Genomic DNA, 8,826 nt, shown 5'->3' on the forward strand with positions numbered 1-8,826 from the left:
CTAGCAACTAAGCACACAAGGTTCTTGGACATGTACTGAAAACCAAAACGTGCAACAGAAAACCATGTTTTCTATTACTCTACATTCCTGAGTAATTTTGGAAGTAATTTAACTGCTAAAAATATATAGCATAATTAGTATGAATATTTGTCAATTCAGTTTGTGATTTCTTACACATAATGTAAACACAAGAAGATCAAAAGTGTTTTTAATGCAATATAGACACAACATGAGGCATGAAAGAGGACTGAAAACCATAATTAAATTTTTGAAAATCTACAATCATGATTTTTGAAATCCATAATCTGTAGAATTGAGATTAATAATAAAATGCCATAGTGGTTGAAAGGTATAACTTCTACATGGAAAGAAACTCAAATATTGGGTTGACGAAAAAGTTTGGGTTTTTCCATACCATGTAATGGAAAAATCTGAATTTTTAATTTTAATTTCCTATTTTGCTTGTAATTTAATAACTCTCAAATTGGTTTATACAAGTTTTTGTCTGCTAAAAGTACAAAGTATCCTGTTTCACATACGTGGAATGTTTTGTGACACATTCTTGTTTTGTTCAAAATATAATCACGTTATTTCTTCCTTTATTCTGCTTTTCATGTGTTGAGAAGTTACTCCATTTTTATTTCCAAAATACATTACATGACAGCTCATAGGTCTACTTATCAAATGTATGTGTTTCAAGGTATAAAAATGCAAGTGAGGGAGAATATATTATGTCCAACCAAAATAAAAGTCTGTAGAATATGGTTGCTTTATTTGAAATACAACTATAATATCCAGGAAATTAGCTACACTAGAACTTTATGTGGAAAATATAAATAACATGAAATCTAGTATTAACCATTTGACTACACAATCACTGTTATTAATTACATTCACAATATTGTGCAGTCATCACCGTTATCTATTTTTAAAATATTTCTATCATCCCAAACACAAAGTCTATACTCATTAATCAGTTATACCTGTTCTGTCTCCCATCAGTCCCTGGTACATTCTAATCAACTTTTATTAATTTGCCTGTGCTAGATATATCTCTTAAGTGAGGACTTACAATGTTTGTCTTTTTCTATCTGGCTTATTCATCTTATCATAATACTTCTAAAATTCATCTGTGTTGAAGCATGTATCAGAACTTTATTTCTATTTATGGCCAAATAACATTTCATCCTGTGTATATAGCACGTTGTTTATTCATTCATCTTTTGATGGACACTTGTATTGTCTTTACCTTATGGACACTGGGTATAATACTATAAAGAACCCTGATATACAGGTATATATTTGAGTTTCAGTTTTCAATTCTTTTTGCTATATACTTAGGAGTGGGTATGTAGTAATTTTATGTTGTCTTTTTCAGAACTTCCCAAACTGTTTTCCACTATGGCTACTCCATTTTCCATTCACTACAGTAATGTGCAAGTGTGCAAGGATTCCATTTTCTCCATAGATAATTTTTAGTTTCTTGCTAGTTATCTTAGTAGGTGTAAATTATCACATTATGACATTGATTTGCATTTCCCTAATCATTTATAGGTGGCTCAGACAGTAAAGTGTCTGTCTACAATGTGGGAGACCCAGGTTTGATCCCTGGTTTGGGAAGATCCCCTGGAGAAGGAAATGGCAATCCACTTCAGGACTATTGCCTGGAAAATCCCATGGACAGAGGAGCCTGGTAGGCTACAGTCCATGGGGTCGCAGAGTCGGACACGATGGAGCGACTTCACTACTACTACTAATCATTTATAATATTGAGCTTGTTTTCATATGCCTTGGTCATTTGTATATCTTCTTTAGAGAAATATCAACTCAAGTCATTTACCCATATTTAAATTGGATTCTCTTTTATTATTGAGTCAAAGCCATTCTTTATATATTCTTGATATTAAACTCTTCTCAGGTATATAATTTGCAAATATTCTCTCCCATTCTGTAGCTTGTCTTTTCACTTTTTGATATTATCATTTAATGAACAAAAATGTTGAATTTTTATGAAATCTGTTCATGTATTTTTTCTTTTGTGTTTGTGCTTTGGTGTCATATCTAAGAATTCGCTAACCAGTCAATGGTCATCAAGACTTGCCTCTATGCATTTTTCTAAGAATTATGATTTTATATAGATGATTGATCTTATATATAGATGATTGATCCAGTTTGCATAAATTTTTGAACACGATTTAAGGAAATCTGCAATTTTAGATATGGAAATCCAGTTGTCCCAGCACCTTTCCTGAAAACCTATTCTTTTCTCATTGAATGGACTTGGAAGGCATGTCAAAAATCAGCTGGCCATAGATGCATGCATTTATTTCTAGACTCTATATTCTATTCCATCAGTCTATATGTTCTGTCTTTATGCCACTAACACAATGTTTTGATTACTATAGTTTTTTAACTTTTGAACCAAACATGTGAGTCCTCCAACTATCTTCTCCTGTTTTCAAGAAGGTTTGGCTATTGTGGGCCCCTTGCAAATGAGTTTGAGGATTGGCTATTCCATTTTTACAAAACAGCAGCTGGGAATTTTGATATATATTGCATTGAACATGTAGACTACATTGGGTGGTTTTGACATTGTGACAATATCAAGTTTCTCAATCCATAGACAAGGGCTGTCTTTAATTTCTTTCAACAATGTTTTGTTCTTTTCAGTGTATAAGTCTTTCACATCCTTTGATAAATTCATTCCTAAGTATGTAATTATTTCATATGCTCTTATAAATGGAATTGTTTTCTTAATTATCTTTGTGGATACTTCATTGCTAGTGTTTAAAAAAACAGTTGATTTTTGGGTGTTAACCATATACCTTGCAACTAAGTAGATTTAGTTTATTAGCTATAGTAGCTTTCTTGTGAATTCTTGGGATTTCTATATATAGAATAATGCCCCCATGTGATTAGAGATACAGTTGGTCCTTCATATCTACAGTTTCTGCATCCATGGATTCAACCATGAATAAAAAAATATTTTTAAATAAAAAATTCTAGGAAGTTCCAAAAGCAGAACTTAAAGTTGCCATTTCCTACAACTATTTACATATCAGTTACATTATATTTATAACTACTTATAATGCATAGTGTTTATATTGTATTATAAATGATCCAGCCATAGTTTAAAGTATATGGGAGGATATGCTGAGGGTATATTCAAATACTGCACTATTTTATGTAAGGGACTTGAGCATCCTTGGATTTTGATATCTAGAAAGGGTTCTGGAAACAATGAACCAAGGATCCCAAGGGACAACTTGGGATAAATAATATAGTTTATTTCTTCTTTTCCTACTGCTGCTGCTGCTGCTGCTAAGTCGCTTCAGTCTTGTCTGACTCTGTGCGACCCCATAGACGGCAGCCTACCAGGCTCCTCCACCCTTGGGATTCTCCAGGCAAGAGCACTGGAGTGGGTTGCCATTTCCTTCTCCAATGCATGAAAGTGAAAAGTGAAAGTGAAAGGGAAGTCGTGTCTGACTCTTCACAACTGGAGTGGGTTTCCATTGCCTTCTCCGTCTTTTCCTACTAGAATTCTTTAAATTTTCTTTTCTGGTCTAAATATCTGGCTGGAAATTCCAGTAAAATATTAATGGCAGTGGTGAAAATGGCATCCTTATTTTATTTTTGATCTTGGAGGAATCTTTGAAGAGGAATATAACGTTGTTCAGTCGCTGTCATAGCTTTTCTTCTAGGCAGCCAGCATCTTTTAAAAAATCTGCAATCTGTCAAAAAGGAATATGACACAGATTGTGGATTTTTAGAAAGTAGCCTTTATCTTGTTGAGGAAGTTTCCTCCAATTTCTAATTTTGTGGTATATTAATCATGAAATAATGTTGCATTTTTTTTCCAAATGATGTTTCTCTTTCTCAGAATTTAGACAATTATGTGGTTTGGAGCTGGGGGTGGTTATCTGTTTTGTTGTTGTATCTTTATTCTATTAATGTGATGTATTACACTGATCAATTTTCTTTGATCGTCTTAGTATTCCTGGGGTAAATCCCACATGGTCATGATGTATAATCCTTTTAGTATGCTGTTGCCTTTGTTTTGCTAGTGTTTTCTTCAGGTTTTTTGCATCTCTATACACAATGGATATTGATGTATACTTTTATTTCCTTGTGAAATTTTCATCTGGTCTTGGTTATCAGGTAATGCTCACCTCCTAGAATGAGTTTCCTCCTCCTCTGTTTTGAAATAGAATTGGTGTGAATTCCTCTTTAACTGTTTGGTAGAATTCACTAGTGAAGACATCTGTCTGGAGCTGGAGTTTGTTGGGAGATTTTGAATTATTGATTCAACTTTTTATTTGTATAGGTCTGTTGAGATTTTCTTTTCCTTTTGAGTCAGTTTCGGTAATTTGTGTGTTTCTAACAATTTGTCGGTTTAATCTAGACAATTGGTTTGTTAATGTTCCTATTATTCTCCTACAGTTTTTTTTGTTTGTTTGTTTCTGTAAGGTCAGTTCTATCTATTATTCAGAGTACAATCTCCAAATATTGTCATAGTACTGTATCTCTCTTCAATTCTGCTGACTTCATATATTTTGGGACATTTTGCTGGTATATTAAGTTACAGTTGTTATACTCTCTGGATGATGTGATTGGTCTTACTGGTCTTAGGATATTTTCAGTATCACATATTTGATTATCACAATTGTTATCTGAATGAGCCTATTTTAAGTTCACTATGTTTATTTGGTAAATGTAAACTTGTCACATCTAGTTCACTTGTTTCAAATCCAAAATACCATTGGCTTCTCTTCTTACATTATTTACTAATCCCATAGGGAGGCCTGGCGTGCTGCAATTCATGGGGTCACAAAGAGTCGGACATGACTAAGTGACTGAACTGAACTGAACTGAATCTTTCATTTCTGTCTTCCTAACTGAAATTCTGTTTTAAGGCCTCATACCCATTACCCACCTGAGTGTCATCAATAACCCATATATCAGTCTCTGTCAGAGTGTGCTCCCACAAAGCAACATTTTCAAATGCCACCTAATCAAATGATCCAGTGAAGAAGTTTTTCTTTCTGTGGGCTAATGAAGCAGATCATAAACAACTCTCTAACTGCACTTATGATCTGAGTACCAGCATAAAGATTAAAAGAGACAACAAAAGAAAACAAATTCTTTCTGAAAGAATTTGTAACATATATCCATGCCCCATGAACAGTATGAAAAGACAAAATGATAGGATACCGAAAGAGGAACTCCCCGGGTCATTAGGTGCCCAATATGCTAATGGAGATCAGTGGAGAAATAACTCCAGAAAGAATGAAGGGATGGAGCCAAAAAAAAAAACCAAAAAACAAAAAAAACAATACTCAGTTGTGGATATGACTGGTGATAGAAGCAAGATCCGATGCTGTAAAGAGCAATATTGCATAGGAACCTGGAATGTCAGGTCCATGAATCAAGGCAAATTGGAAGTGGTCAAACAAGAGACGGCAAGGGTGAACATCGACATTCGAGGAATCAGCGAACTAAAATGGACTGGAATGGGTGAATTTAACTCAGATGACCATTATATCTACTACTGTGGGCAGGAATCCCTCAGAAGAAATGGAGTAGCCATCGTGGTCAACAAAAGAGTCCAAAATGCAGTACATGGATGCAATCTCAAAAACGACAGAATTATCTCTGTTCATCTCCAAGGCAAACCATTCAATATCACGGTCATCCAAGTCTATGCCCCAGCCAGTAACACTGAAGAAACTGAAGTTGAACGGTTTTATGAAGACCTACGAGACCTTTTAGAACTAACACCCAAAAGAGATGTGCTTTTCATTTTAGGGGGCTGGAATACAAAAGTAGGAAGTCAAGAAACACCTGGAGTAACAGGCAAATTTGGCCTTGGAGTATGGAATGAAGCAGGGCAAAGGCTAATAGAATTTTGCCAAGAGAATGCACTGGTCATAGCACACACCCTCTTCCAACAACATAAGAGAAGACTTTACACATGGAAATCACCAGATGGTCAATACCGAAATCAGACTGATTATATTCTTTGCAGCCAAAGATGGAGAAGCTCTATACAGTCAACAAAAACAAGACCAGGAGCTGACTGTGGCTCAGATCATGAACTCCTTATTGCCAAATTCAGACTTAAATTGAATAAAGTGGGGAAAACCGCTAGACCATTCAGGTATAACCTAAATCAAATCCCTTATGATTATACAGTGGAAGTGAGAAATAGATTTAAGGGTCTAGATCTGATAGATACAGTGCCTGATGAACTATGGAATGGCTTTCGTGACATTGTACAGGAGACAGGAATCAAGACCATCCCCATTGAAAAGAAATGTGAAAAAGCAAAATGGCTGTCTGGGGAGGCCTTAGAAATAGCTGTGAAAAGAAGAGAGGTGAAAAGCAAAGGAGACAAGGAAAGATATAAGCATCTGAATGCAGAGTTCCAAAGAATAGCAAGAAGAGATAAGAAAGCCTTCTTCAGCGATCAATGCAAAGAAATAGAGGAAAACAACAGAATGGGAAAGACTAGAGATCTCTTCAAGAAAATTGGAGATACCAAGGGAACATTTCATGCAAAGATGGGCTCGATAAAGGACAGAAATGGTATGGACCTAACAAAAGCAGAAGATATTAAGAAGAGGTGGCAAGACTACATGGAAGACCTGTACAAAAAAGATCTTCACAACCCAGATAATCAAATGATGTGATCACTAATCTAGAGCCAGACATCTTGGAATGTGAAGTCAAGTGGGCCTTAGAAAGCGTCACTATGAACAAAGCTAGTGGAGGAGGTGGAATTCCAATTGAGCTGTTTAAAATCCTAAAAGATGATGCTGTGAAAGTGCTGCACTCAATATGCCAGCAAATTTGGAAAACGCACCAGTGGCCACAGGACTGGAAAATGTCAGTTTTCATTCCAATCCCAAAGAAAGGCAATGCCAAAGAATGCTCAAACTACCACACAAATGCACTCATCTCACATGCTAGTAAAGTAATGCTCAAAATTCTCCAAGCCAGGCTTCAGCAATACGTGAACAGTGAACTCCGTGTTGTTCAAGCTGGTTTTAGAAAAGTCAGAGGAACCAGAGATCAAATTGCCAACATACACTGGATCATGGAAAAAGCAAGAGAGTTCCAGAAAAACACCTATTTCTTCTTTATTGACTATGCCAAAGCCTTTGACTGTGTGGATCACAAGAAACTGTGGAAAATTCTGAAAGAGATGGGAATACCAGAGCACCTAACCTGCCTCTTGAGAAACCTGTATGCAGGTCAGGAAGCAACAGTTCAACTGGACATGGAACAACAGACTGGTTGCAAATAGGAAAAGGAGTAACGTCAGGGCTGTATATTGTCACCCTGCTTATTTAACTTATATACAGAGTACCTCATGAGAAATGCTGAGCTGGATGAAGCACAAGCTGGAATCAAGATTGCCAGGAGAAATATCAATAACCTCAGATATGCAGATGACACCACCCTTATGGCAGAAAGTGAAGAGGAGCTAAAAAGCCTCTTGATGAAAGTGAAAGAGGAGAGCAAAAAAGTTGGCTTAAATCTCCACATTCAGAAAATGAAGATCATGGCATCCAGTCCCATCACTTCATGGGAAATAGATGGGGAAACTGTAGAAACAGTGTCAGACTTTTTTTTTTGGGGGGCTCGGGGCAGGAGGAGAAGGGGACGACCGAGGATGAGATGACTGTATGGCATCACGGACTCAATGGACGTGAGTCTGAGTGTACCCCAGGAGATGGTTATGGACAGGGAGGCCTGGCGTGCTGCGATTCATGGGGTCGCAAAGAGTCAGACACGACTGAGCGAGTGAAGTGAAGTGAAGTGAATCCATAAATCACTCAAAAATTATAATAGCATAACATATGAATACATGTAAAAGTAAACAATAAATGTTCTATATCATTGGACTAAAAAGCCTCTGGATGAAAATGAAAGTGGAGAGTGAAAAAGTTGGCTTAAAGCTCAACATTCAGAAAGCGAAGATCATGGCATCTGGTCCCATCACTTCATGGGAAATGGATGAGGAAACAGTGGAAACAGTGTCAGACTTTATTTTTTGGGGCTCCAAAATCACTGCAGATGGTGACTGCAGCCATGAAATTAAAAGATGCTTATTCCTTGGAAGAAAAGTTATGACCAACCTAGATAGCATATTCAAAAGCAGAGACATTACTGTGCCAACTAAGGTCCGTCTAGTCAAGGCTATGGTTTTTCCTGTGGTCATGTATGGATGTGAGAGTTGGACTGTGAAGAAGGCTGAGAGCCGAAGAATTGATGCTTTTGAACTGTGGTGTTGGAGAAGACTCTTGAGAGTCCCTTGGACTGCAAGGAGATCCAACCAATCCATTCTGAAGGAGATCAGCCCTGGGATTTCTTTGGAAGGAATGATGCTAAAGCTGAAACTCCAATACTTTGGCCACCTCATGTGAAGAGCTGACTCATTGGAAAAGACTCTGATGCTGGGAGGGATTGGGGGCAGGAGGAGAAAGGGACAACCGAGGATGAGATGGCAGGATGGCATCACGGACTCGATTTACGTGAGTCTGAGTGAACTCCGGGAGTTGGTAATGGACACGGAATCCTGGCGTGCTGAGATTCATGGGGTTGCAAAGAGTAAGACACGACTGAGTGACTGAACTGAGCTGATCATTGGACTTCCCAGCTGGCACAATGATAAAGAATCCACCTGCTAATGCAGAAGGAGATGCAGCTTCAATCCCTGGTCTGAAAGATCCCCTGGAGAAGGAAATGACAACCCATTCCAGTATTCTTCCCTGGGAAATCCCGTGGACAGAGGAGCCTTGTGGTCTACAGTCTGTGGGGTCC

The sequence above is a fragment of the Ovis aries genome, chromosome 18 (assembly GCF_016772045.2).
Source record: "Ovis aries strain OAR_USU_Benz2616 breed Rambouillet chromosome 18, ARS-UI_Ramb_v3.0, whole genome shotgun sequence".
Classification (NCBI taxonomy): domain Eukaryota; kingdom Metazoa; phylum Chordata; class Mammalia; order Artiodactyla; family Bovidae; genus Ovis; species Ovis aries.